The following is a 7171-nucleotide window of genomic DNA, read 5'->3' as shown; positions in this document are numbered from 1 at the left end:
CACAACCTTGGACCTTATTGCTGTGAAGCCACAGTACTATCCACTGGGCCACCGTGGGTTTATTTTTGTCTTCATACGTGACTTGTATTTTTGTTGTTGTGGTTATGTAAGTCCTCAGGGGTTGTCCGGCAACTGCTGACATGTTATGGAGAGCATATTTTGGTTGCTGAATTATTTGTTTGTGTCCTACTTGAAGGAGCTTTAAGGTTCTCTCGTGATGGAACCATTTTCATGAGATGACATGCCGATCTTGTAATTACGAGATCTTTTCTCATAATTACAAGATGAGGTGTCTAAATCTTTTTCTTTGGTGAATGCAATGTGCTTTAGTAAAAATGCATATAAAACATCTAAGATATTAAGTTTTTAAGGGTTGTTTTGTTTTGCTAGAGAATCATTGCCGTGTGGCATTCTTCAGTAATGTTTCTGAAATAGCGAGGCACCAGATGCACGTCTTGTAGCTGTTGTTTTATAACACTTAATGGAGACAAAACTATTGTTACCTCTTAAACTGAAGGCTGTGTATTATATCTTTTCCTCTTTATGAGCGAGCTGGAGAGAACCTCTATTCCTGGTGGGTGGGATGACTTTTGTGATGAAAGTTAATGTCGGGGAGTCCTGATGTCCTTATTTTCCTCTCAGAGGCAAGATTCCACTTTCACCTCTTGAAGGAAAGACGCCATCCGCTGAATGGCTTCCTCCGTGTATGGAAACAAATGTGCTGCTGTAATGGAATAGCCCGGTCAGCAGCCTAATGTATTATCTGCTGCTCAACGTATTTATTTACACTCAACTACTCCACAAATTGTCTTGTCATATTAATGGGTGAGGATTAATCTGTTGCCATGCAGGCTAAGGTGAATGAAAGAGATTTACTTTTTCCAAACTTTGTTTGGGGCCCAAAGGGCAAGTTAATACTTTAAAGTCCACGCTTTGAGATGCTGTACCGTGAGAATTGTTCTACTATTTTGTTTCCATCTGATTCACATACAAAGCAAACCTCATTGAGTTAATCATAAATAGGCTATGTATGTAATCATTTATAATTAACAAATAATAAATCGAAGGCTTGCACTACATGGGCTTTATACTTAAGTGTCTTGTTCAAGGACATACCTCACGTTTCACCATTGAGGAAGGACAGGCTATATCAAGACAAATGGTAAGGTCATCATTAAATCTATTGCTGTATCTGTAATGTTTAATACAGAGTATATTGTGTCTACATATTAGATATTGAATCCTTGTTTAAGACGGGTGCCAGAATCATGTTGTCCATTTTGATATATGTCAATTGTGCTATAATCATTTTCAGTGAATCTAGCAGAGATTGTCATTTACCCAGTGTCCAAACTGCTCATATTTCATCCCCACCTGAAAGAGGCTGCCATTGAATATAATCACATACACACCTACTGCATCAGACCAAGAGAAAACAGAGTGTGCACTTTGTGCACAGCTATTTATATCAATAAGTCCCGTGCTGAGAGGCACAAAATGAGCGTTTAAGCTGCAGGGCCCAGAGAGCTCAGTAGCAGGTGGGCAGGCAGCTTTGAGGTGCCTGGGCTGAGGGGGTACTCGCTCTTTTACAGGTGTTGCCCATCTCACTGTGCATCCACGGCTCTGGGAAGGTTTAGGTTTGGGAGGGAGCGGGACAGCTGGAGCAGCAGGCATTGGGGAGACAGAGAAAGAGCCTCCTCTCACTGTCGGGGCCTCCGCAGGTCAGTGCCTCTACCCAAAGGGACGGCGGAGCGAAACGCCATCAATTCACAAACAAAGGACCCACTTCACCCGCCACAAAGGAAACATATGTGATAGAGCTGACTCCCGAGCCGCAGCTCACTTTAACATGTCAGCCTCCCCTAATTAGCTTTGTTAACTCCCTCTGCTGTCTGCCCAACTGAGGCCTCTTCCAGTCACATGTGGGCTTTGTGTTTACAAGGGCAAATGCTTGGACTCGCTCCCAAAACAGACATTTAACTTGATAAACTGGTTTATTTAACCGATCCTAAAATGAGAATTATTTACACTTTATGACCGTCCCCTAAACAATTGCCCTATTATAGATGGATTCTATTGACACAGTATTGACATATTGATTTCTGTAGTGCAAACAACCAAGACTTTACAGCCCTTTTTAAGGTTTTGCTGCCGAGCTTTACATGGCCTTTTATCCATTGTGTTCGCGCGTTGTGTTTGAAAACAGCTGCCCCTCAATCTTTATCGGGATGTTTCAGAGTCATTACTGGTCAACCTTCAGACTGTGGTCTGCCATGCGTCACATGTTGCAGTCCTTACCGAGCCTCATGTGACCCCTGCTGCTTACCCACTGGCAGTGCAATTTAACCAGGCTGATGACATGCAGCATGACATCCCTCGGAGAAGCATCACGCTTGCAGACTCACTGGGGAGGGCTGGTCAGGGGGGAAGTGTGAACTGCAGGATCACTCGCTGACCTCTCTGGAGGACAAATCAAATTGTCCTGTAATTCAGGAGGTGTGTGTTTGCGTTGTGTAATTTTTCATAAAATTGAAGTCATGTGTAACATATTTTTTCTTTGAAGGTAGGAAGGAACTAAACCAGAAGCTTCCTCAACTTAGTGAAATGAAGAAGGTGTCCTGTATACATACAGTAGGTCGTGCTGTGAATGAATCTCATTATCATAAGACTCAGTTAGAATTCAGTTAGAATTCAGCCATAACTAGATGTCTGTGGCCTGAACACTAGGTGGGTCTGACATCTGACACGGCTGAAATATTTATAGCTTTGATGTTTACGATTTGCTCCACTCTGTTTACCTCCTAACAGTGGTGGCAGATTTTTTTTGCATTTGATGAAAAATAGCATGCAGCGAGCTTCGATGTATTCCTAACTAGTTTCATGTGCGCTGCAGTACAGTAAGTGGATTCCACTGGACTTGTATTTAAGTAACCTATGTGAAATTCAGCCTTTGGCCCCACTGGCTGCCAGACAGTCCAGCACTTGAGAAACACCCGGCCCAGAGCTGTGTGACTGCTGCTGACTGAGTGTCATGATCCCAAGATCTCTGCTTTCTCTTTGACAGGAGGGTTTGAAATTCCTGGGTTAAAAGTTCTCTGAGATTATATCTCAGAAGGCTTTTGTGATGATGGTTCATGACAGGTATTGCTTTAAAGTGGGTGAAGGAATTCGGCTGAATGTCTTCACTGCAGAGAGCTTCTGAGAATCATCAGTGCATCAGTGAATCAATGAAACACAAATGTGGAGAATTAATATTACTCAAATAGTTCATCATTAGTTTTTTTTATTTCTACACCCTCTGATTGAATTCTCTGATTGATTAAAATTGAGGTTTATTTTTGCTTTCACTGTTTCCAGACTGTACTCAATAAAATCTGCTCTTACATTACAGTATCAATAAATGTCATTATGAGAAGCATTTCCCTTCTCCAAAGTAATGATTGTTCTGCTCTTTAGGGATGTAAACGATATCACAGTGACCGTATTTACCATTACTGTATTTATCTCACACCATTAAAATTAGCAGTATCTTAATGTAGACGCAGGTGTATACATAAATGAATATGTGACCGTGACATAATATGTTAATGAGCCGTAATACATGCACACAGCAGCCTGGTGTCTGTAAAGGAGAAAAAAAATTTAAATGACAGATTAGTGGTTATTTTAAGCTTTGTCTCTCTGCAGTCCACCCATTTTTAAAGAGTAAGAATATTTACCAAGCAAATGTGTATCAAAATATGGCATTATTCCCGGATAGGTGAAGCATACATACTTTGACATGCCTCAGCAACTCAATGTATTCTACACACTCACTGCCAGCCATGACAGCAGACTACTTTTTGTTCTTTTTCTCCTCTTTCCTGAACACTTAGAATAAAAATCACAAGTACTGTTGTGGAGAAATAGCAAGGTAACAGTCTGGAGATGTCTGGCCAAAAGGGATTTGTCCCTCTTGGTACAAGGTAGGGAACGGTATGCCCTCCTATTTTGCATTTCTGAATTGCTTAGCTGCCCAAGCATGCTTTATGTGGGCCAGCCTCTTGAAGTGTGTCATAGCATCATATGACCGGTGTACGGGAGGCTTGCTGTTGGACTTTACCCAACAAATATGGATTATGTTAAAGCGGGCTGCGAATTGACGAGGATATGCTAATATGTCCCAGATGGGTATGTGAGAAGCGGACGGCGGGGACATGCAGACAGTATATGGCAGAGGCAGTGTTTGGCAGGTCCATCATTCCGTCATTAAAGGCCACATTATTACTTACAACAAGGCTTGCATGACAATTGCTAGAATAAATGTAGTCCCTCTGAGAGTAGCCTGGGGTGTCCTTCAATTTCTCTTTGCTTTTTCCTTTTTTTTGTTGTTTTCTTCTTCCTTGCAAATCTGTTCTCAGCAGCTGATACTGTAGATCTGGGTGCTGTGTAAGGGGGTTTTTGCTTACCTTGTTCAAACATCAATAAGACAGGCTATAACTAGCTGAGACCATTCATTAATATAACGAGATGGTTTTGCTTTAATTGATAACCGATCGGTGTTGATGAGACATTATGCACTTGTGGATACAATATTTTGGTGCATTTTTCCTATGTTGAACTGAAGCACCTGCATATTTGTTTTCGAGAGGCAGGACTCCTTTGGAGCTATTATTCTGTTGTACCACTGGGCTACCAATGAGCTGTCCCCTCTGCATTATTATTGAACTAAGGTATTAGGTTTTCAGCTGCACAAGCAGAAAGATAATGGTGGCTTATGTGTAAGTGTGCATTTGGGACAGCCTTTGTCCTTTTGATATAAGCAGCCATATAAGTGACAGGATTAAGGACAAAAGCTAAATGATGTGAACTGTATTTTCACCTTGAGTGATAAAAGTGTAGTCACTGATCTTTATAATATGCATAAATATCAGACATCATTTAAAGCATTCCATGTAGAGCTGAAATGATAGGTCAGGTAATCGATTAGTTAATTGACAGAAAATTAATTAACAGCAAGTTTCATAATTGCTTAATTATTTAAGCCCTTTTATAAAGCAAAAATGCCAAAGATTTACAAGTTCCAGCTTCTCAAATGTGAATATTTGTTGGACTTCTGTTAAATATTTTTTAAATTTTGGACTGTTGGTCAGACAAAACAAGCAATTTTAAGACATCACCATGGGCTCTTGCAAATTGAGATGGACATTTTCTTTTTACTATTTTCTGACATTTAATAGACTAACTGGAGGAAATAATCAGCAGACTAAATGACAATGAAAATAATCGTTAGCTGCAGGCCTACTTTCAAGAATGTTTTATTTGTCTTTATTGATAAAACATAGTAAGACTTCTTCATTGATCTAAGGATTTTTGTGTTCCACAAGCCAGTGTAGAGATGTACTTTGACGTTGAACAAATGACTACTGACACCACATCCAAGCACATCAAGGATTATCATCACAAAAATCACAGAATTAAAGATGTCAAGAATGGCTTTGAACCTCTCTCTGGAGACGTAGCTGGGTGGGTAGAGAATGAGGGGGTGGGGAGGGGTGTTAACATTTGTTATAGACTTCTACACTCTCTATTTGCTGGGGGCATTGTTAGCACACACCGCCTCCAGCCCAGGACTTAGTCAGGCCCCCAGCAGATGCAGACTGCCCCTGTACACACACACACACACACACACACACACACACACACACACACACACACAGACAGACATGCTCCCTTACCACCACCGCCCCAGCCCATGGAAGAGGAAGAATAGATACCCTGGGGCGAATTCAGCTAGTGTGGATCACTTCAGATGAGGCACATTAAGTGGCTAGTGATAAATTTGGCATGACAATTGCAAACACCATCGCTTTTGTCTGTAATTAATTCCAGTGGTGCCTGAGGCCTTCCCCATGTTGCTACTGGTGTGGGCCAGCAGTGCTCTCCTAACGAGGGCACATTACAGCTAGGATTATAGCCCAGATAAAGGTGCTCTTAGAGGAAGGTTAGTGAGATGTATTGTATGTTGAGGTAGGTGAAGATCTGGAAGAAATTTTTAGAACGTCTAATGCAGGAACAGACACAACACGGCCAAACTATGAATGAAACAGGAGTGGTTTTTAACTGTTTAGATTATTTACTATCAAGTTCATACACAGTCCTCGGTATATTAAAAGCAACCTGGCAGTACCATACATAATAACAAGAGGTAAACACATACACTAAAACCTTGCTGAAGACAGAATGATTTTAATAAGGAATGGTGTGCAGTACAGTAATCAAAATTTTCACAATGCTGGTTAAGAAATTTAGTAGCCAGGATATATCTTAGTGGCTGAAATGATGAATTGGCATTGCGCTGTGGAAATTATGAGCCCACAGTTTGCACCTTTAATATTTGGTCCAATGGGTCCTACAACTCAGTTATTCTCATTCACTGGTAATGTGGACGCATTAATTAACGGCTTGTACTTCTGAGTAGTTTTATTACGGCTAATGTCCCTCATTAAGTGAAACATAGTTACTCAAGGACATAAAAGAATCCCTCAGCAGCACCATTAATCTTGATTTCACTAGCGAGAGTACTTGGATATCTTCTGTAACTTGCGCTGTAATGTGTTATCTCAGGCTCCTGCTCTGGCTTAGGGCAGTCTCGTGTGTTCACCACCTCCTCTGTAGTCTCCAGCAGGGGAAGCTGAACACACCACCAATCTGTGTCATTACTCTGTCATTGCATCAAATCACATGATTAGCTTCATGGGGCAGTGGAGGAGGCCTGCTTGGTGCGGCTGGCCGTTGCAGTCCCTCGGTAATGGTCCGATGGCACTGTGATGGAGGGTTGTGTGCTGTCCTCCATGCAGGGCCAAGGATGCACCATCATTCAGCCTGCCGGAGATGGCCTTAGGGTGAATCGTGTTCTTTAATGCTCAGCCCTTTCACTTATGTTAGAGTGTAACATTGCGGTTTCCTTCTAGAAAATATTGCTTATTGCTAACATTTCCTTTCATGGCCATGCTATCATAAACATGGGAAGGGAGTCGTTTGGAAATAAGCTATACTGTGAATCATTTGCCTCACACTTAGCTTGGATCTGTGACGTGTGTGTAGAACGACAAGAGTGTTTACAGTGGAGGTTAAAAAAAAATTACCAAACCATTAAATGGGATAAGGAATAGACTATACAGGAGTACCT

The sequence above is a fragment of the Micropterus salmoides genome, unplaced genomic scaffold (assembly GCF_014851395.1).
Source record: "Micropterus salmoides isolate LMB-PRFRI ecotype aquatic unplaced genomic scaffold, ASM1485139v1 Ms_hic_scaffold_15, whole genome shotgun sequence".
Lineage (NCBI taxonomy): Eukaryota > Metazoa > Chordata > Actinopteri > Centrarchiformes > Centrarchidae > Micropterus > Micropterus salmoides.
This window is presented reverse-complemented; position numbering follows the sequence as displayed.